Source organism: Peromyscus leucopus, unplaced genomic scaffold, assembly GCF_004664715.2.
Source record: "Peromyscus leucopus breed LL Stock unplaced genomic scaffold, UCI_PerLeu_2.1 scaffold_135, whole genome shotgun sequence".
Taxonomy (NCBI): domain Eukaryota; kingdom Metazoa; phylum Chordata; class Mammalia; order Rodentia; family Cricetidae; genus Peromyscus; species Peromyscus leucopus.
Window position 1 is genome coordinate 335,203 of NW_023504501.1, and position 23,943 is coordinate 359,145.

Below are 23,943 nucleotides of genomic sequence, written 5' to 3' on the forward strand. Positions count from 1 at the left end.
TAGTTTAAGCATTCTCCCCAAAGTATTTATGTGTGGGAATCTTGGTCTTCAGTGTGGAGGTGTTGGGAGGTGCTTGAACCTTAAAAGGTGAGGCTCAAAGAAAGGTACTTAGGTCTTTGGGATGGTACCTTTGGAAGAAATTAATACTGATCTCATGGAGTGAGTTCAAGACTGAAAAAAGTGAATTGTTAGGAAAAGAAATCAAGTAGTCAAAAAAAAAAAATCCATCAAATCCTTCCTCAAACTCATGTGATCTTTGCCTCCCATAGCCACTCCCACCCCTGTGATGCTATCCACCGTGAGACCCTCACCAGAGTCCAAGCTATCGGGACTGCACAATCTTGGACTTTCAGTCTCTAAAACGGAGTTAAATATTCTCTTTAAAAATAATCAGCCTCAAGCATTTTGCTATAGCAACAGGAGATGAACTAGTTTGCTTGTTATTTAGATGTGCAAACTAAAGGATTTTATGAGCAAAATGACTTAATTTCTCAGGTGCAAAATAATATCAGAGGATCTACCATTTCCAGTCAACATGGAGCAATAGAGGTTAGATTTAAGTAATTCAAAAATCTGAAATATTTCTCCCCAGGAAACGAAACATATGAAGTAATTTTTTTTAAAACAATAGTGGGTTTTCTCTAGGGAGTGCAGGAAGGAAGAGACGAGTCCCTTGGGTGACACAATTGACTGTGTTGAGAAAGTTTCCAGACAGTGACATGGTTTCTTAATGGTGATTTAACCCAGGATGGTCCTCTAGTTTGAGTGAGGAAAAAAAAATCTAGGAAAAGCATTGTTACCAGGGCAGAGTACTGAAAATAGGAATAAGTACTAATAATATTTCAGATAATCTTAATGCAGAGTAGCTGGAGTGGCTTTAATAATATAAAATCACAGATTATAAGATAAAATTTTCAGCTAAAGGGAAACATTTAATAATGATTAAAAGGGCTAGTTCATCATGAAGACGAAATAATAACACACATAAATTCACCTAGTAACAAAGTGTACAAAACCAACCCCAAAACTGACAAACTGCAGGTAGAAACAGATAATTCAACAGTGATAGAGAGGAGACTATCTTATTACCAAATAGGAAAAACACACAGAAAATTAAAAGTTTATTAAAAACTAGAAAAACCCTGTCAACCAACTCAATGTAACATCTCAACCCCACCCAATAACAACTGACGATGCGTTCTTTTTTAAGTGTGCACAGAACAAGTATCAAAAGATCATCTGGGCCATAAGAGAAGTATTCAGAAACTCAAAATGCTTTCAATTAAATAGAATTTGCAATTTGGCCATAGGAGTCTGTATTGGAGATCAGTGTCAGAAAGACAAAATATTTCTAAATAACCCATGAGTCATCAAGTAAATCAAAAAAGAATTCAGAAAGCAGTTTTACTTGAGTGAAAATGGGAAGGTACTAGAATGTATAAGGAGCAACTGAAAGAGGACCTGGAGGGAAATGTTTGACAAGCAAATGCCTATATAGGCAAAAGGAAAGGTCTGGAATCAGTTCCTTTATCTCCTACTTTCAAAAATAAAAAGGTAATAGAAAACTAAATTCAATGTAGGCAGATCAAAGAAAAAAGTAAGATTAAATTAGAAGTCAATTAGATAGAAGATAGGAAAAGTACAGGGGGAAATCGATGACACTAAAAGCTTATTGAGATCAGTAAGTTGTTAATCCTCTCCACAGAGTGATCAAGCACTAGGGGAAGAGGTGAATGGCTAGTGTCCAGAAGGAGAAAGAGACACTACCTACAGACAGTAACATATAGTGAGAGAACACAATGTTCAACATTATATGTGTGACATGGACAATTTCGTGTAAATAGAAAATTTCTCTCAAAGACACAAAAGATCAGTGTTCCCTGCAAAAAGAAAGATGGCCCAAATAACCATGTACCTATCTAAAAAAAATTAAATTTGTAACTTAAAACATTCTAGGCCCAGACAACTTCACTGGTAAACTCTACCATATAGCTATAGTGGAAAAAAATAAAAATTTTATGCAAAGTCTTCTAGTAAGTTCAGGAAACAGGAAATGGGATATTTCTCAGTTTATCTTATGAGGCCAGTGATACACGATAACAAAATTAGATCATGTCTTTATAAAAAAGAAAATAAACAGAGAAATCATTATGGAATCCAAGGAGACAACTAATGCTCAAATATCCTATGTTATACTTTCTAGTTATCACCCAAGTCCCTTCGAGACCTATGCCTGTTATATTTTATTGCTATGATTATTCAAATTTCCCTTACCTAGTGTCACCTGCAGTCCACTGAACCCAGGCTCCACACTTGACATGAAAGGATTCTCCCAGAATATGAAGCTTGGCCCTCATGACCCTTTTCTTCTTCAGTTAGGGTCTAAACTCCATGGTCTAGTGTGTCAACGCCCTCCTTCCATGAGCCAGACACACAAGCCTACCTTCTCTCTTCTCAAACACAGAATCCCTGTGTACACCTGTGGCCTCTGAGCCCTGCTGTCCATTTTCCCTGCTCCTGAAATATTAATTTTACCCCATCCACACCACCTCTTCCTCTTCTGATTAACCACAGCCTATTATTTTCAGATACCAATTCTTCCATGAACCCTTTCCCGCTACCCTCCCTGCAACCCACTTCTGGGTCTGATGCCTTCCTAAGGCTCACACAGATCATGTGGCTACCACATGGGCAGCATTTACTATAACCTACAACCGTGTGTGTATCATCCCACTAGATTATCACCTTTTTAAAGGTGAGGACACTGGGTTGTTCATCAGATTCTCTCAAACACCTAAATCATTCTATAAGATCCAAAGGATAATCAATAAAAACTTAATGGCTGTAAAATAAGCTCCACATATTAAATGTTTATTACATCCAGACATTGTTGAGAGGATGCTATGGGCTTCTTCACATGCCCACCCTAAGGAGTCTAGTCTATATATTGAACAAGTGAGGAAACCAAGAAAGGAAAATGATGTAACTCATCTGACATCACAGAAGAAACTCTGTGCAGCCAAAATTCAAGCTCAGGTTAATGAGTCTCTGGCCTAGGCTTAGAGTCAACAGTTTACAGACAGCCGGATAGATGGGTGTTGAGCAGATGGATGAATGATTTTTAAACAGCTCCTTACTATGCATCCATTCTATGTCAGTGTCTATTCAGTGTGCAGGGTGTATTGTACTAAGTAAAACAGACCAAAATCCATTCCAGAAGGGAAGACAGTCAACACAGAAATAATTTGCTGATATATATTACAAATGTAGAAAGTCAAGTCAGAGAGATGATGAGGTCACTCCTTTTAAACAGGGTGCTCACTGGAGGCACCATCGAGAAAATGTCTAAGTCAAAATCTGAAGGAAGAGTAGAGAACAAAAGCCTTTCAAATATCATACAATGCACCATAAGCAAGCATTTCACATAAATAACAAGCAGTTTGTATTATGCTTATACTGAAAGATAAGCTGCGTTTTGTTTGAAATTTAGCAATCCTATACTCATGGCTAAGCTTACTTGTAGGTCAGACTAGGAAACTGCTTTTTATTACTAATTTTGGACCATCGAGTTTTTGCTTTTTCTGAACATCCCCAAAGATGAGTTTGCAGGGCACTGGCCCATTAGCATGCAGCCACAGTGGTGTTCTCCTTGGCAGGGAGGGCACTCTGCTCCACATAGATGTCTCCCATAAGCAGGAAAGATAATTTTGTAGCTCTTGACAGATGGGTCTTGCCCATGAGGGAAGGCATTTAGGATGATTCATTCCAAATAGCACATCAACAGACTTTGAAAGAGCTATTAAAAATGGGGATGTGTTAGCTCTAATTTATGCTAAATAAAGTAAGTAAAACAAGAGACTATTAGGAAGAAGATGCAAGCTACTTAACATTTGAAAACTCTGAAAGGCAGAAGAGGAGCATGTAATTATTTGCTAGATTCTACCATTTTGCTTTTCAATAAAGAGCTAATAGCGCAGTGAATTAAACATAAACTGTTGTCCAAGCTTGAACAAAACCAGCTACTCATACAAGTGGGTGAATTTCCTTTTATAAAGCCACAAACCACTTAACAGCAATGCAGTCTCTAAATCAAGTCACTTTAATATCCCATAGTGATATGTCTTCTAAGTGCCTCTGCTTGGACTGGTACTGTAGTATAGCCCAGAGTATGTGCCTAGTATGCAGACCATGGGGTTGGTCCTCAGAACCATAATCAACTGTCCTCCTTCAACCTAACGGAAGCCCTTCATGGCCTTCAAGGCTCCTTCCTCAGCCCCTGGGACTCCCCTAAGTCTCCTTTCATAGCATTGGCAGGCTATCTCTTCTATAACATCTATTAATATCACACTTGTAATTATTTACATAGTCTCAGTCCTCCGTTATCATAGTTAGGGTTTTATTGCTGTGAAGACACCATGACCGTGACAACTCTTATAAACAAAAGCATTTCATTGGGGCTTTCTTACGTTCAGAGGTTTAGTCCATTATCATCATGGCAGGAAGCATGGTAGCAAGCAGGCAGACATGGTGCTGGAGAGGCAGCTGAGAGTTCTATATCCAATTGGCAGACAGTAGGAAGAGAGCGAGCCACAGGCCTGACTTGGGCTTCTGAAACCCCAAAGCCCATCCCCAGTGACACCCTTACTCCAACAAACCCATACCTGCTCCAACAAGGCCACCCTCCCAAGAATGTCACTCCCTATAAGCTTGGGGGCCATTTTCATCAAACCACCACATCTGTATAGAACTACTGGAGCTGTAGTAGCTGATCTTGTTTATTAACTTGACAAACCTGGGAAGAGAGAACCTTAATTGAAGAATTGCTTCCAACAAATTGGCCTGTGGGCATGTGTGCGGGGCATTTTCTTGATTGGAAATTGGTATAGGAGGGCCCAGACCAATGTATGTGGCACCACCCACAGGCAGAGGGACTGAGCTGTATAAGAAAGGTAACTAGGTGTAATCTGGGCAACCAGCCAGTAAACAATATTCCTTCATGATTCTGTTCCAAGTTCCTGCTTTGAGTTCCTGCCTCGGCTTCCCACATGACGGGCTGTACGCAATCTGTAAGATAAAATAGACATGTTTTTCCCCAATCTTGCCTTGAAAAAAAAAAACAAAACATATGTATGAGTATTTTGCCTGCATGTATGTATGTGTACCAAGCATGTGGCAGGTGCCAGAGGAGGCCAGAAGAGGGCACGAGATCTGGAATTCTGGGAAATGGAGTTCTGGTTAGGTGTAAGCTGCCGTGTGGATGCTGGAAACCTAACTTGGGTCCGTTGCAAGAAAAGCACGTGTTCAAAGCCACTTAACCATCTCTCTGGGCCCACTCCCCAAACTGGCTCTCAGTCATGGTGTTTTTCACAGCAACAGAAAGCAAACTAGAGCAGAGACCATGTTTATTTACCCATTATCTCTTCGGCATCAAGCATAATTTGAACAAATAGATGGTGCTCATTAAATATGAATTGAATTAATGACAGAGCCTTCAAGGGGCTGGCAGACTCATCAAGATGAACCCATTATGGAGTCTGTTCTAACTGAATGAAATCAGACTCAGCAGAGTCAAGAAAAAATGATAAATTTCAATTCTTTAGATAATAAATTTGGGCAGCATTTCTTTTGGAAGAGAAGTTAGGAACACTTCAGTTTTTCCAACTGAAGCCTCAGGACGAGGTAGTTTATCTTCTCGGATCAAAGGCATAAGAGGAGCCAGTGTGCACACAGAGTCCCAGACTCTTCCTTCTTGGAGACTGAGTGGACGACGTATAATCTGATAACAGAGATGATGCCCGGTGGTATGTACAAGCTGGTCCTTTGTTAATAACCACGCACTTGTTTTGGTCACAAACCCATCTGTTAAAATAACATCAGAGTCTGCAATTGCTCACATCTCTTCTATTTCTATCTCCATGAACTTGGTCCAGACTAGAGAGTTATTCCTTCCGCAGGAATATTAATATTCTCACAGCTAAGCTAGGATTTATCAGACTCAGCCCCATTAGTGTTATGGGGTAGATTGAGTCTTTTATTTTATGATTAATTATTTTGTGGTTGAGTGGGGTCCCTGGGGGCTGTCTTCTGCACTGTAGATGTTAAGTAGCATTGGGGGCTTTACCCACTCAATGGCAGCAGCCCTCCTCAGCCCAGTTGTGACAAGTAAACACATCTCTATGCATTGGCATGTGTCTCCTGAGAGTACACCTGCTTCAGGTAGGAATCATGGGCAACCTGCTGACTGTCAAAAACATTTTCATCATGCTTCTAAATGCTCATAAGAACTATGTCATTTGATTATTAGAAAACCACTATGAGACAGGAATAATCATTGTGCCCATTATATAGATGGGGAAAGCTAAAGGTTGCTGAAGGTCACACAGCCAGCATGGAGGGAAACCAGGCTTGTCATTCCTACTCAATCCTTAGAGAAATTTGTGGATGGAAAGGGATGAAGTGGAATTTAATGAGGGGGAAGACAGGAGATACTGAATGTTAACAGACTAATAGGAAAGCTTTATGACTGCCTTCCAGCAAAGGCCAGCTAGTGACAGCAGGAATTCCTCCCAGGACTTTGTTCAAGAGGTAACACTAGGGCAGTCAAAGCCAGTCTGTCTCGTCTCTGCTGCAGAGCTTGCCAGCTCTCAGCAGGCTGTGTGCTTCGGCGACTAAGAGAAAATATGAGCGAGAAGGTGAACGCCAAGATGGAATCATTATTGTTATTCTTTGTTCTTTACTATTTAGACACGGAGATCCATTGCCTGTATGCCAGATTTCAGCCTAGGGTGTCAGACTTAACAATCTGGTGCCAAATTTTTTATCCTAAAGTCTCTGATCCACCCTGGGCCTCCTGTGTCTGGAAAAGTCAGAGGAAGACCTCATTCAAGCAAGATGGAGCATGGAGCCTCTAATGCGAGGCCAGGCTGCCTTAGGAGTGGTCCCCGCCCATCTCTGGGGTCGAAAGCTAATTTCAATAATGTTAGGAGCTAGCTTAAACCTGGAGTGGGGGGGGGGCAAGGCTCCTCCAGATTTGGCTGATGGGAAAATCAACGTGAGAATGATTGTAAAAAGCTGAGTCTGGGGGTTGTAGCTGTGGTTAGAGTTTCTGCACCAGAAGAGAGGGAGACAGAACTTTGGACAAAACAGGCACAGACAAATCTGGTCACTCTGAGTCAGAAGCCAGGACTTTAGAGCTGTGAACACTAATAGGTGTATTAGTGGAAAATACATTGGAAAAAACTGAAGACACGTATAGGAACATCATCAAGCTATCAACAAAGAAATCCATCAATGGGAAAGTGAATGGTCAGCCTTTGGGATGCAGAGAGAGTATTTATACAGCGTGCAAAAACCAGGCTGTGGGAAGGGAAATATACAACCCTAGCTCTTTCTCGCCAACCTGTCCCACCTATGAGAGGGGTAGAGCTACTTGTAGAGTTCACAGTCCATGATTCCTGACTACCTAGTGTAGCAGAATATTTTAAGGTGTGTTATTCTAGTTCATGTTGCATTTGTTTAACTCTGTGAAGCTGTGTTACTGTGCCTGTCTAAAACCTGATGGTCTAATAAAGAACTGGCCAATAGCAAGGTAGGAGAAAGGATAGGTGGGGCTGGCAGGCAGAGAGAATGTATAGAGGGAGAAATCTGGGAGGAGAGATCTAAGATCTAGAGGCCAAAGCGGGAGGAGACTCCAGGGACCAGCCACCAAGCTACACAGCAAGGCATGGAGTAAGAGCAAGATTTACAGAAGTTAGAGAACAGGAAAAGCTCAGAGGCAAAAGGTGCACAGGATAAGTTAAGGAAAGCTGGGCTAGAAACTAAGCCAAGCTAAGGCCGGGTATTCATAATTAAGAATGAGCCCTTGTATGTGATTTATTGAGAGCTGGGTGGAGGGGCCCCACCAAAACGAAAACCAATAACAACCTAGAAAGCTGATAGTTAATTACAGGGCCACAGAATACTTCCTCGCCCTCTACCACATTGGTAAAGACTTAGTCAATAGTTTCTTTTACCCAATATATCATATCTCATGGGAAACAAACAGAAAAATTACAAGGCAGTCTAAAAGGCAAAATGCATACTTTGAAGAAACAAAACAAACAAACTAGATTTAGATATGGTGGGAATGTGGGGATGGTCAAAGTTAATGATAAATGTCCCCAAAGCTTTAATGAAAATGGTAGACAACATTCACGAACATATAGGCAGCCTAAGCAGAGAGTTAGAAACTCTGAAAAGGACTAGAAAGAAACGCAGTTCATTAAGAATAATGTAACATTATCCATTCTTCAGTTGAGGGGCATCTAGGTTGTTTCCAGATTCTTGCTATTATGAATAATGCTGATATGAACATAGTTGAGCATGTGTCCTTGTGGTAAGATTGAGCATTCCTTGGGTATATGCCCAAGAGTGGTATAACTGGGTCTTGAGAAAGACTTATTCCAGTTTTCTGAGAAACCGTCATACTGATTTCCAGAGTGGCTGTACAAGTTTACATTCCCACCAACAGTGGAGGAGTGTTCCCCTTGCTCCACATCTTCTCCAACATAAGCTGTCTTCAGTGTTTTTGATCTTAGCAGGCTTCTGGAATCCGGTGCCTGTGTGTGACACCTTGCACAGCCTTGTGTAGTGGGAAGGGGCTTGGACCTGCCTAGGCTCAGTGTGCTGGGCTCTGCTGACTCCCCACAGGAGACCTTGATTTGGGGGATGTGGGGATGCGGGGTGGCTTGGGAAATAAGGCTGAGGGTGGGAGGAGGGAGGGGGGGTCTGTGGATAGCATGAGGAGTGAGTAGAAAAATTCTCAATAAAGAAAAATAAAATTAATTAATTAATTAATTAAAAGAATAATGTAATAATATTGCTGGCTGTGGTGGTGCATGTCTTTAATTACAGCAAAGGCAGCAGATCTCTGAAGTCAAGGCCAGGGTCTACAGAGTGAGTTCTACATAGCCATGGATACACAGAGAAACTCTGTCATGAAAAAACAAAACAAAAAAACAACCCAAAACCAAACCAAAAAACAAAAGCCGCTGTAACAGAGATGGAGAGTGTTTTCACTGGCACACTAGAACACTGTCCCCAACTAAGAAAAAGAATATGACTTTTTGGGTTTCTCAAAACAACCTGAACTGAAAAGCAAAGAAGAAAAAGGTGGGAAAAAATAAGACAGAACATGTAAGAACTCTAGAATTAATAAAACAGGTATGTGCAATAGGAATGCTAAGAGAAAAAAATGAGAGTATTGAAGTAATAATCAGCAGAAACTCCTCCCAAATGTATATCAGACCACAAATTATAGGTTTGGGATTCTCAAAAAAACATCAAGCAGAGTAAAATGCTCAAAAATGCATACTTACAAACTATATTCAAAATCAAAAATTAAGATACAGACAAACAAAACAAAAAAAAAATAGGTCTGGAGAGATGAATCAGTAGTTAAGAGCACTTGCTGCTCTTCCAAAAGGCCGGAGTTCACTTCCTGGTGTCCCACAACAGGCAACTCACACACCATTGTAATTCCAGCTTCAGGGGTCCAACATTCATTTCTCCGGCCCCTCCATCCACACACATGTAGGATACACATAAATATAAATGAAAATAGAATGTACAAGCAAATAGTTGGAGAAGAGCCAGAGTGGGGTACCATATGGATTCAGGACCAAAGATAAAAGTTACTCCAGAAATCCTAAGATCCAGAAGAAAGTAGAGTGAAGTATGTCAAACTGTTCAGAGACACCACTCACCAACAACTCTGCCCTGTGGAGTTCTCCTTAGAAGGGGAGAAAGATAGTTTCTTGGACAAACGAAGATTAAGGGATGTGTGGCCAATAGACCCACCTTGTAAGAAATGTGCGAGGTTCTTCACAGAGCAAGAATCTCAGAGTTACATAAAGAAAGGAAGAGTATTGGAGAGAAAGGTTAAGGTGAAGGCTCAAAATGTTTTCATTTTAAATTTTTTAGTCAACATTTTAATTAAACATGTTATATTATATATTTATATAAATATATTTTAAAATATATAATATGTTTTCTCCTCCCCCAACTCCTCCCAAACCTTCCCTACCTCCCTATCCATCCAGCTTTATGTACCATTTCTCTCTCAAAAAACAAACAAACAAACAAACAAACAAACAAACAAAAATCATAAACAAAACCAGTAAGACAAAAAAAGTAAGTTCCAAAACAAACCAAAAATACAACAAAAAGCCAAGCAAACATGAGTCTGTTTTGTGCTGGCCAACTACTCCTGGACACGGGGTCTACCCTGGAGTACATACCAGTGCCACTCCATTGGAGAAAACTGATTTTCCCTTTCCCAGCAGGTATTAATTGCAAATAGTTTCTTTGATTAGGGGGCGGGACTTTGCATCCATTGTCCCTCATCCGCACTGGGATTTGTAGGTCTTGGTGTGGCGTCAGTCTGTGAGTTCATGTTTGCACCAGCCCTGTTGTGTCTGGAAGGCACTGTTGCCTTGGAGTCAGCCACCCTAGAGTTTGATATAGATGTTTCTGCCTCCTCTTCCACCTAGATCCCAGCCTCGAGAGGAGGGGTTTAATAAAGACACCCCACTGAGGACTGATGCTCCAAAGTCCCTCACTCTCTGTGTATGTTTAGTCGTGGGCCTCTGCTAATTGCCATCAATTGCAAGAAGAAGCTTCTCTGATGAGGGTGATGCCCGGATCTATGAGTATAATGATGCATAACTAGGAGTTATTTTATAGCTATGATGCTCCTTTAGCAGAATAATAGTAAGCAGTAAGTTTCCCCCGAGGCCTATGTCCTATCTAGTCTGGGGTTCTGGGTTAATTTAGCAGTCTAAGGTAGGAGTTCCACCTCATGGAGCGGGCCTTAAATCCAATCAAAGAGTGATTGGTTGCTCCCATAACATTTGTGCTGGAGAGATAGGTCATCCATTAAGAGCACTGGCTGCTTTCCCAGAGGACCCTGCTTGGTTCTAGTATCCACATGGTGCCTCACACTGTAACTCTATTCCGAGGGGGATCTAATGGCCTCTCCTGGCTTCTGAGCGCACCAGACATGCCTGTGGTGCATAGAATACATATAGGCAAGACACTCATAAATACAAAAAAATTGTATGTGTGTGTGTGTGTGAAGGGTGTATGCACGTGAATGCAGGTGCCTGTGGAGCCTCAGATCTCCCCAGAGATGGTGTTCAAAGTGACTGTGAGCCATCGGACATAGTTGCTAGGACTTGAACTTGGGTCCTTGAAAAAAATGTATATTCTTAATGGCTGAGCCATCACTGCAGCCCACGGTTTTGTTGTTGTTGTGTTTGTTTGATTTTTCACTCTTAACTAATGTAATAGATAACAGCTTGTTCAAAGTGATAATAAGAAAAATATGTTCGACTCTTTTTGTGATATATATATATATAGTTACATGCTGGTGTACATTTGTTTACAAAAGAAATGAATGATAGCTCTGACAGGAGAGGTGAGAGGAAGGAAGGAGGAGGAGAGATAGGAGAAGAAGGAAGGAAGGAAGGAAGGAAGGAAGGAAGGAAGGAAGGAAGGAAGGAGAATGTTGAGATTGTAAAATGCTTTCACTGTTCCTGTTATTTAAAAATGGGATTTGCATTAAACATCAGTCTATATCACAAACTCTAGGGTAGCCACTAAAATAAATAAACAAAAACCAAGCCAAAATATAACAGAGGCAATGTAATTGGAATGCTAAGAAAGGAGAGAAGATTTAGCCGTATAAAGTGCTTAATTAATATAAAAGACAGAAACGATGAGGAGACAAGTGTAGGAACAAAGCATAGGAGCAATGAATTTTAAAGGTCACAGGTATGGTAAGTATTGATGCAGTTCGAACAGGAATCACTTTAAATGCCGCTGGTCTAAATACACTTGGGGAAGACATGTGTGGCACAGCTCAAGACAATATGCAGTTATATGTTCTTTATTTTAAGAATTACTAAATCTTCAAACACTGAAGGATTAAAAATGAAGTATGCCTTGCTTACACTAATAAAATGAGAGCAGGAACAGCTCCATTGATATCAAACAGAGCAGACACCAGAGCAAATATAATTATCAAAGATAAATGGAGTATCACACAATGATTAAAGACCAGTCCCCAATACCTAATAATCCTTAGCATGCATGTGCCTACCAGTAGAGCATTGAAATATGCAAAGGAAAACTCATAGAACTGAAAGAAATAGATCAATCCCACAGCTGTAGCCAGATGCCTAAGCATCCTCTTCCAGAAATAGAGGCAACCTAACAGGCTGAAACATGTAAGAACTGAACAGAACTGAGCATCACTGTTGGTCAGTAGGGTGCACACACATTCTTCTGAAGCATATATCAAACGTCCACTAAGTCTTCTTTGAGGCCATAAAGCATAACTTAATAACTTTAGAAGAATAGAGACTGCACAGCATCTATCATCAAACCATTATGGAACTAGAAATCAGTAAAGGATAATAGAAAATCCCATGAAGCTAGAAGAGAGAAGTATCTACACTATACAGTAGTCAGTAGATAAGGCCGTGCTGTACATATTCTAGGAGACAGAAAACAAGAAAACTGTATCCAGTTCAATTTTTCAAGGTTAGCATAACCTCGGAACCAACCTAGTTGAAGGCAGAACAAGAAGGCTGAGGAAGGTTTTTAAGCAGGCTGAAAATGTATGCACCGGGATGAGAAGATGCTCATCACTCTTTCCCAGCCCCAGCACTTATTACATGGTGGACAGTGTCCTGTGGGCTTTGCAGTATTTCATTTGCCTGGCATGGATTGGTGGGAAGGCCTCCCTCTGATGCACACACTTGTACCTGGGTGGCATGAAGATTGGGAACATGGACCATTTAAGCAAAGGCCAAACACTAGTGTCTCCTTTTATATGACCCATCAACTAAGAATGACTTAAGAAAAATATTTTTGAAACAGGATCTTCCTCTGTGAGCCAGACTGGGCTACAATTCACAATCCTCCTGCCTCAGGCTCCCAAGTGCTGGGGTTATAGGTGTGTTTTACCACACTTGAGTGCTGTTTGGCTCTTTAAGAAAATACTAGAAAAGCATTGTCCAGGAGTCCTTACATCACATGTCACAGTAGATGCCATTGGGAACTTGTTCAGGTTTCTTAACAACTCTGACGTATCATCTCCTTTCAGGACTTGGCTCTCTCTAGCAAACTGGCCCTTCCCTTGACCTGTTGCCTGGCCCACCACAGATGGTCTGATGTGAACATGCAAATGGTGGAGGTGATGGAGACACACAGGGAAGACTTGGTTGCATGAGTAGGAGTTGCAGAAATGTTTGAAGTGGGCATCTCTTGGAGGCCACTTACGGGGATAATGTTCTGGAAAGATCATCTGTGGCTATGTGACGGAGCAGCTGGAGCAGCTCTCTGGAACTTGCACTCCCAGCATAAGCCTTTGGAACTTCCTATAAGCAGAGGCTCCATCACCGTCTCTGTACCCCATCGATTCCCCAACCTTCTCTCTGGCTGCACTTCTAAATAATGGATTTCTTTAAGATATGACAAGTCCATAGACTGTAAGATTTAACTTTAATGTTTGAAATATAGCCTACCCATTTAACAGTGCTCCCAAATGGCACCCATTGTCCTTGATGCTCTCTCTCTCTCTCTCTCTTTCTCTTTCTCTCTCTCTCTCTCTCTCTCTCTCTCTCTCTCTCTCTCTCTCTCTCTCTCTCTCTCTTCCCCCCCCCTCTCCTGCTCAGTGCAAAGGTGTCTGTTTCTGCAGTGCTTGGACTAGGTCAGGCACAATGAACTCTACCTGGGACCAGAGATAAGCCAACCACCTGCAGCTGCATCCCCTTGGTAGGTAAGTGTTTAGAGTTCTGTGACTGCTGGTTTTAAATATGGGTGGACCCAGGATTCACAGAAGGTCAGCTGACTAATCCAGCATGACAGCCGGGTCCCCATGGCCCTGGTGTCTGTTATTTCTTCTCTCTTACTGCGAAGAAGAACTAGCTAAAGTGTCCGTTGATTATGTTGTCACTTTATAGACGAGTTACATCCCTGAGTTACTCACAAAGTCAGGAGGAATGGTGAGAGGCATTGAAAGTGTGAATGTTCTGGAAAGATATTAGGAATTGCATGTCCAAAGGAGACCTCGAAAAGGCACAAAGAGTCAGCCATACATGGTGGGTCAGCATATGAGGGGAAGGAGGCTGAGGACAAGGGAATTTCCTGCCCTGAGAATTTTGGTGTATATATATCATTGGATTAACCTTGGATTTCAAACAGTAGTTTTTTTTGGTTAAAGTTTGCAGAAGCAATACTTTCCAAAGATTTACCAAGAAATTAGCTTACCACATATCCTGGGACACTTTGAATAAAATGATACTTTCAGCAGATTAAGGTCATTTGTAGAACTGATTTTGATACAACTTTCTTCTTTTCTGAGTATCACTTTACTTATTCTGAGTGTCCCCACAACTTCTAAAATGAGAGTTAAAAGCAGCCACAGCCAGGAACATGTACTCATTTGTATAATAGGCTGTACAAACACAATGAAAAATAGTGTATAAAATGTTGACTGACACATGGCTGGAGGAGCAGTATCAGGATAAACTAGGGGCCCCGCTGACAAGTAGAGACATCTCTATGTCCCCTGAGGTACAGGTTTAACAACTCTGGAGAAAAAAGTTTGAAGGGATGGATAACCATCCATCCCAGGGTTCTGAGCCATCACTGAAGCTTGTCATGTTGTTGTAGAGACATTTTTTGATGTTATGAGAAAATCTTTGTATATTATATTTGTGGTATAATAAAATTTCAACATCATAAAACAGAAAAATGCATAAAGCGCTTGGACTATAGAGTGGAAAACAGAGTCATATGTAGCAAATGTTAGCAATGGCCATCTCTCGTGCGTAAGAGAATGTGGTGTTTTAATTTCCTTTCTGCCCGTGCCTTAACTCTCCACACTGCTAGAATGGAAATATGTCACAATTACATCCGGAAAAACCTTAATTTTCCTGACAGTGTTGTATTGGTGCGGAGCCCAAGGAAGGCCTAACTCACAGTGGCCTGTACAGAACAAGTGGAAACAGGGCCTGGAAGAGGGTGACCTGGACAATATGGAGCAGGGAAGAGAAAGAATCCTTTGGAGTCAGGGCTGGGAGAGGAGCATTCCAGGGCAGGCCAAAGGACTGCCTCCAGCCTCAATGAGTTACATATGAGATAAATAAGTACTTGAAATGTCCTTTTTGAAACTTCAATATTTGGGGAAAAATATCTTTTAGGAAGGTCAGACCATGAGCTTCAGCTCGACCTCCTGCTGCTGCTCCCTGGCTGTTGTGTGTTCACGGAGAGTACTTCTGGTTTCCTACAGAAGGAAGGAACCAACCCCCTCTCTATCCTCAGCACAGCAGGCCACAGTCAGGACTCTCTGGCTCCCCTGTCCTGATGCCACCTCTGGGTCGTGGACTGAAAAACAGAAGTGTGGACAGACCCCTTCCTTTTAGCCCTCAGGTTGCAACAAGAGATTGTTTCTGGCTGGAGAAATGGGGTCCTCAGCTTCCAGCAGTCAGCACAGAGGGGCTGATCTCTGTGGTAGGAACACGATAGACATGAGGAATCCTCTGTAGGGGAGGGAATTCTCTGGAAGCAGAGTTCTAGACTGTGAGACGGATCAAGGTGCAGGGCCAGGCCAATGTTTTCTGACCACTCCGTGACCAGCTGTGGTTTAGATGAGATTATTATGAGTTGATATGTTGAAGGAATAATTTCTTGGAATGCTGCTTCTAAAAATACAGAAAACCCACATATGACAGTGGTCTAATAAGCAGCAATATTCAGAGGGCAGAGCCATTTTTGAACATCTTATCTTACGGTTTTATAGTTAGCACAGTCTCCTTGTGAGGCATTTGTAGTTAAAGACAAGCGGTTTGCTCAGCATTATGGGAAAATGCTAGATTGGAGTTTGCTTAAATCAAAAGCTTAGCGTTCACCTGATTTCTTGTTGAGAAGACTGACAGGATTTATGTAGTCACCCCACAGTGACCTGAACCTTCCCACACCAATCATTAATCAAGAAAATGTCCCACAGATGTAACTAGAGCAATCCGATGAAGGTAATTCTTCAGCTGAGGTTCCCTATTTCTAGGGGACCCTCGTTTGTGGCAAGCTGACCAACACGGCTAACCGGCACAGCCTTGAATATGAGTGAAGAGTAATCTTTGATTGTTTGTGTCTGTCTAATTATTTATTTCCCAAAGTGAAGTTTCTTGTTAAATCAATAAGGCCCAATCTAGAGCCCAGGCTCTGGGGGCACAGACTCTGGCGGCCTGTGTCCTTGACTACCTGGCCTGTTGACAGGAGGTCTCTGAGCTTGCTTCTCTCCCTGTACTCCACTCCTGGGAGAGGGAGCCTGCGTCTATGCCCCACAATGTTCCTCACAGAGACATGCCGGAGGAGATTCATGGTCACGACTGATGGCTCCAGGACCCCTTCCTGCTCTGTGTCAGTGTTTGTATGAATAAATAGGAAGGGTTGAGGGGTCTCCATGTTTTCTTTCACTACAGCCATCCTATTTGGAAGGTGAGATGTATTATCTTGAGCAAGTAACTCTGTTAAAGAGGCAGCAAGGCCTACCTGGTAGCTTATTAAGATCAGATTGTTTGGGGGGGGGGGATGAAGAGACGGCTCAGCAATTACGAGTTCTTGTTGCTCTTGCCGAAGACCTGGGTTGGCTCTAAGATCTACATGGTAGCTTGTCTCCTTCCATACTCCAGTTTCAGGGAATCTGACACCCCCTTCAGAACTCCAAGGATACCAGGCATGTATGTGGTGCACATACATGCATACAAATGCTCATGCACATAAACTAACATGAAGAAATACAATAATAATAGTAATAACAAAACTAATAATAGGAAGAAGAAGGAGAAGGAGGAGAAGGAGGAGGAGGAAGAGAAGAAGGAGAAGAAAAAGGAGAGCTGTTTTTTTCCTACGGATTTCGTCCTTCTGTTTTTAGAAGGTGAATATGATAGAAATGCTTCCCCTATGCTACTGGCTATTAGGCTGGGAATCGAATCAAGGACTTTACACATATTATCTTGAACCCTCAGGAGAGTTTCATAAGATAGCTGTAATCAACATGCTAGTTTCACAGATGAGGAGGAGACTCAGAGGCGGTTAGTAACTCCCCACAGTCACACACCAAGTGGCAGAGATAAGGATTGAAACTGGGTCCCTGGTAATCAAGTCAGCACTTGTCTCCTTACACGAGTTCCCTTCTTATATGCCAATGACAGTATAACTTCCATATCCTAGGAGCCTAGTGACTTTCAGACTGCCGAGCACATGAGCCTTCCCCAGCTCAGCCTCTGTCACTCAGGCAACACAGATTGTGCCGCTCTTAGCCATGGCCCATCATGCTGGACACTACAGAAGCAGGCAGATCCCAGCCTGAGCATGTTAGTTCTCAAGGAGGCCGCTATTCTCGTGTGCCTAGTGAACGATGGCTTATATGCATGGCCCATCATCACTCTAGGGAGTATCATTGAAGAGCAGAAAAAATAAGTCCCACTCCCCCACGATTCTCTCAAGTGCTCAGCATCTCGCTCAGTGTGAATAGACCCTCACATCAGAGGTAGAGAAGCTGGAGCCCAATACAATCAGACATCTGAGGCCAGGTCAATCCCCATGCTAATCACTAATCACCCTTCACGGAAAGGGTCCTTGTGAATTCAGACCAGATAACCATGTTGGAAAGAGAAAGTAAAAGCTCTGGCCGGGGTGCTGAGGTAAAGGACAAATCACCCGGAGCTACCCGCCTTCACGTTTTAGTCCTGCCTCTTCTCCAAAGACTGCCCTCTTTGGCTGCAAGGCCACGCCCTTGTGAATGACTCTTTCACATCAAATATTGGTCTATTGTCCCATTTCCAGGTAATCTGATAAAGAAACGTATCTATTGTGACCGTGAGGGCACAATCCTAAGTCTTGCATTTTTACAAAACGGTTTCCATCTCCAGCTCCTGGGCGGATAGCAATATTCGCATGCTGAAGTTGTGCCTTCAGGTGTTCTCATAGCCTAGGAGAGATGTTCCCGGAGCCCTGAGGGAATGTCCCCACCACTGTGGGCACACAGCAACACAAAACCAGTCCCTGCCATAGTCCGCATGTGCTTGGGAACACATGTGATGGAGTAAGGAAAAAGTCCCACTGAATCGTATCCACAAACTGTTTATCACATGTTTAAATGGAACCAACAAACTAACTCTCTTTTTTATGCTCCCTTTGCCGGATATTTATATCTGTATGTGTTTTTCTTTTCTCTACATGTAAACTCTGTACATTTGTTTTTTTTTTTAAAAAAAAAAAAACTTTAAATATATCATAAACAAAACTTTCCAGGAAGAAATGACTGAAACCAAAGGCATAATTTAACTTCTGGCAAGATCCACATGTGCCCAAAGACAAAGAGAAATGGTAAGTCGACATAATTATCAAGGCAACTCAGATAAGACAGACCTAACTCTGTTCAGAAAGGACTAGAATTTTTCTTAGGGTAAGAATTCTCCAGATTGGCACTTAGCCTATTTCACACACTCTACTACGTCTGCACAAATTATTTTCAAAATGGATTGATTGCTTTCTTCTCCGGGAGGTGGGTGCCGTGGGAGGGTGTAGAGGAGGAAGAGAGGGAGAAAAACAACTGATTTCATTCCCACCGCCGGGACGGCATCCAGCCGCAGGCCCACACAGGCTTCATTTCTATCCTTTAAACCGTTCCAGATCTTCACCTTGTCTCTGGCAATTCGATAAACTGAGACAAATGAGCCACTTGGCCCCACGGAGCTTTCATCACAAAGGCCGTGGAACAAACTACAAACGCCTTCTCGCCCAACAATAACCACATGGCAGACCGAAAGGCCATCCATTTTCCATGCGTTGGCTGGCCCCATGATTGAACTGTCTTCCCTTGGAAGCACACAGCTCCTCTCGATCACTAGCCATTCAGCGTGGAAATGGGGTTTGAAGTTTGGCACAGCCTCTCAAGAGCCTGCCTCATTCAGGGACCACGGTTCCTTCCACAAGCATCATTATTGGCGTAATCATTCTTTCAAATGGACCCCTGGAGGTTTGTGCCTTCCTGGATGCTGTGCGTTTTCTCTGATGGGTTTTAAAAATACACAACAGAAAGTTCCCAAGGTTAAGCAATACTCGGAGATGGCAGTATTGTCAAAAAGTGCCAAATGTCCTAGACATAAAGCAGAATGAGCCACCAAAGAGGACGTGGGAGCAGAAGGCATTATTAATGGGTACAATTCAATTTGGGATGACAGAATATTCTGGAGCTACCAGGAGTGACTGTGCTGGTGGCACTGAGCATCATACTTAAAAATGATTAAAACAATAAATTTATATGATACATATTTTCACAACCAAAAAAAGTAAATAAAGGGAAAAGAAAGAAAGCCACGTCCCTTGAGCATAGGTCACCACCACTATGTGACACTTTATAACGGTTTCTACTGTCAGGGCATGTTTCATTAGACAGGCCCCTCACTGCTCAGTGGCTGTTGTGGCCACTTTGAAAAGTCAAGGCAAAAGCACAGAGCTGAGAGACGGAAGCTGTGTGAATTCTAACTAGAGAGAGGCACTCTGGTGAGCAGCTCCCGCAGGAAGTGAGATTTCACCAAGAATCAGGCCAGGGACCCTGGAGCTTCTGGCTGTCTTGAAATGTACTCAGAGAGCTGGGAGTCTCCTTAGACCTTCAGGTCTTCCCCCACGACCCGGGGAATACCTTGCCTCCAGTACTTTCTCTGGCTATCTACATATTGGCCATTATCCTTATTCAGTGACCAGGCTAGTAGACACTGGACCATAATAGTGAAACAGTAAAACAAAAGCATCACCAAACGAGAAGTAATATGTAGGATTTTATTGATTTCATAAGCATGCATTTGCTTTACTGGTTTGTTCCTCTTTAGTTTTCAGCAAAACCACTCATCAGGATATTCTAGCAAAGAGATGGAGCTGGCGGTGGAGGAAAACAAAGGTCTTTACAAAGATATCCCAAAATGCCTCAGAACGAATATTCTTTAGAACAAATCCTTTAAAAAAAATGCTATTGTATTTCATGCAAGCCCTAAGGATCTGGCTTCAGCGCAGTGCATGCTCCAAATGGGACGCCAAGGAAGATGGAGCTGTGGATGCAGGGAGGAGATTGCTGCTAACGCTGCGCTCACCTTCTGCTAGCCCATCATCCCCACAGTTAAGTGGCGCGCGGTACCTGTGCCCGCTCATCGCAATCTCAGTTTTTAACGAGTCCGACCTGTGGGGGACAACTGCCGCTCTGAATCATCTCAGCAGACAAGATGGAGTCATTACGTGGAGGGAGAGCACCATTTAAATTATCAATTTGAAAAAGCAAGAAAGAGTTGCTGGGAGCAGGTTTGGAGCAGGAACATCCTGAAGACACAACAGCTGAGGGAGCTTGGCTAAAGATTCTGAGAATCTCTGAAAGACCAGGATCTGAGGGATAAATAAAATTTTATCCAACTAATGGTGCTCACAGCAAGCAGGTGCCTGAATGTGAACATGCACACACACAAAAAGGTATTGCAGTGGTATCATGTTCCCCAAAATATTGTGCACCCTAATAAACTTATCTGGAGTCAGAGACAGAACAGCCACAATATTAACACAGAAGTTAGGCAGAGAGCACGCCTAATCCTAGCATTCCAGAGGCAGAAATCCCTCTGGATCTCTGTGAGTTCAAGGTCACATTGGAAACAGCCAGGCATGGTGACTCATGCCTTTAATCCCAGAAAGTGAGCCTTTAATCCCAGGGAGTGAGGCAGATAGCAGAAAGGTATATAAGGTGAGGACCAGAAACTAGAAGCATTTGGCTGGTTAAGCTTTTAGGTTTTGAGCAGCACAGTTTCAGCTGAGAGCCATTGGGATGAGGACACAGAGGCTTCCAGTCTGAGGAAACAGGATCAGCTGAGAAGTTGGCCAGGTGAGGTTAGCTGTGTAGTTCTGTTTCTCTGATCTTCCAGAGTTCACCCCAGTACCTGGCTCAGGTTTGATTTTATTAATAAGACTCTTTGAGATTCCTGCTACAGGGTATTTTGTGTTTCAAGCCTCTAACCTTTAATCTTGCAATTCCTGAGGCACAGTTTTGAAGGTTTTCTACTTCTGTCCGTCCACGCACGTTACTTCCTCGTGCTAACCCATCTGAGTCACTGCAGACTTGTTTACCCGCTGCTGTGGGGGTCAACACACAATGCTTGGCTCTCAATTTACAGCATCCTTCCTTTCATCATCTCCAAATAAAAGTAACTAACAGATGAGAAGCTCTCAGAATGGACACTTGAAGAGTTAAGGGAGATCCGAACTGGAACTTGTGTTCTTTGATCTTTTATCCCAGGCTGGCCTTGACCTCATCACATAGCTGATGGTGACCTTGAACGCACGATCATCCTACCTTCATCTCCTGAGTGCTGGGAGTACAGGCCTGTGCCACCACACCTAGCTTTAACAGGAACTTTAAATAAAAGAGATCCTTTTAAATAACTACGTCCGTCTTCGCACATCTACCAGTCTTGGCGAGAAAAAAAAAGTCATTTATTTCATGAATGGTTTAGTACGTTACTTGCCTCTGAAATCCTCATGTGCTCAAAGAAATAGATGGACTTTCTTTAAAGAAAGAAATGAGATGACAATTTATACGGTGCCATTGACTGACCTCCAGGTGAGATCAAGAATTGATTACCAAACATTATTTGATAGGTGCACAATGCATTGCCTGAAAAGAAAGAAAATCAAATGAAACACCTAATCGTGTCTTGGACTGGCCAGGAATGAAGTGGGAGACGAGAGGAGAGCACACAGCTGATCTCACCCAGGGCCTGTGCAGTCCTTTCAATTTTCATTAAGCAACTGAGTAAGATAAGGAACACCAGAGCTCTTTAAAACATACATTCTGCATCGCATCCATCAGGGCAGCTGCGGGCTGTAGAAAGGCAGTTCACAGAGAGCAGGCGCTTCGCCTGGGATGCGGAGTTTTTCCTGATTCCTGTCTTCCGATCGCTGTCTTCGGTCTTATTAATGCTTTCTGATCATTTTGGGGTTGGGGCTATTTTAACTTCCCATCCTCAGTTCTGTCTTTAGGGTCTTAAGGCCTAAAGACAGAGCCTCTTTTACAGTAAGTCTCGAACCACTCTGACAAGTATGGCAAGCACTAGGATTGTAGGTGGTCTCTATCACACACCCAAATCCCCTTTTCAAGCTGGAATTTTATAATTTTATAGCTATCTGTCTGTTGAACTCTTTGGGTGGAAAATGACCCCAAAGCACAGTGCATTTTATTACCTTAAAAAAATTTTAGGCTAAGGAAAGCAAAAAGAAATGCTAAAATGAGAGTGTCAGTGCACATATGCACTATGTGTGTGTGTGTGTGTGTGTGTGTGTGTGTGTGTGTGTGTGTGTTGGGTTTTGTGTTTATGGATGTGAGGAAGGACAAGGGAATTAAAGGCCATTCCACATTCCAAATATTCATCATCTAAAGATAGCTGGCTCTGTGATCTCCCAGTTACTCCTAAAACTATACAATATGATCTTTGTGAAAATCCTACAAACCTTGTGTCTGAGTTACTCTTGAACTGAGTCATCCAAAGTCTTACAAATAAACTAAAAGGGTTATTTTTTTTTAAGGTGTGAGGGGGATTAAGAAAGGATGGTAATTTGTACTAGCCATATTTGGCTGGGCTGGGAGGGCTCAAAGAATGTAGCTTAGAACCAGGCCAACAGTCCACTCTAAGTAGAGCCAGATCTGGGCTTCCTGTTCCCTAGAGGATCCTGGACACTCCCATCTGGCTTCCTTATATGGATATCTTCTTGGCCAACCTCTCCTAGGTCTCTAGGAAAACCCTCTGCTACTTGAATTTAGAATTTATTTGATTTTATGCATTAATGTGATGTAACTATTCAAATTAATTTCTGGAAAAGTATGTATTGTTGCTTACATTCACTAAGTTTAAAAGGCTTCAGTAAGATTCAGTTCTTAAAACTGTAGCTTGTAGTTTCATGTATATGAAAGATTTAATTCACTTAATAAATGACATTATCTGGGCAGTGGTGGCACAGGCCTTTAATTCCATCCTCAGGAGGCAGAGACATGCTGATGGTCTACACAAAGAGATTCTAGGAGAGCCAGGGATACACAGAGAAACCTTGTCTTGAGAAATAAACAAACAAACAAAAAAATTACACTAGTGAATGCAAGATTCAATAAGAATAAATTAATCTTTGAAATTTCATAAATATCACCTTATGAACAAACTAAAGTACTTCAGTACCCTATTAGCCCTGGGTCCTTAATTTCCTAGTATTCCAGTAAATCTGAACAGGGTGGTAATCTTCTGGTTTGCACCACTCCCCATTTAGAAGGCCAGCATCAGTCACCTGGGTATGTGGACCTGTTACAAAGGTCAGAGCCCCAGACCTACAGATCCCAAACTGCAGGATCTCCACGACACAGGATGACAACAGGATATTCAAGAGGAGCCCAGTGAGGGCCCATTATCCGTGGTGTAGCAGAGGCCAGAGACCTTAGCCAGACCGAGGACTCTGATGACTCCAAGTGAAGATGAAAGAAGGATTAAACGGTAAACTGTGACTTGCCTGGCCACAAGGCAGCTTCCACAGGGAGATTCTTCTCCTTCTCTTTTCCTTTTGTTTTGTTTTGTTTGTTTGTTTGTTTGTTTTAGTTTGGGGTTTTGTTGTTTTTGTTTGTTTGTTTGGTCTTCTTTTTGAATTTTGTTTTGTTTGGAAGGAGGTTGCCAGAGCAGAGGGCAGATGGAGAAGAAGAAGGAAAAAGCAGTTCCTCACTGGGACACTGTAGAGGCCTCTGCTGACAGGGATGTATCGAAGCAAGTATCTTCGGCGTTTACATGCATTCCGAACTCTACGTCCGGCTGCATTATT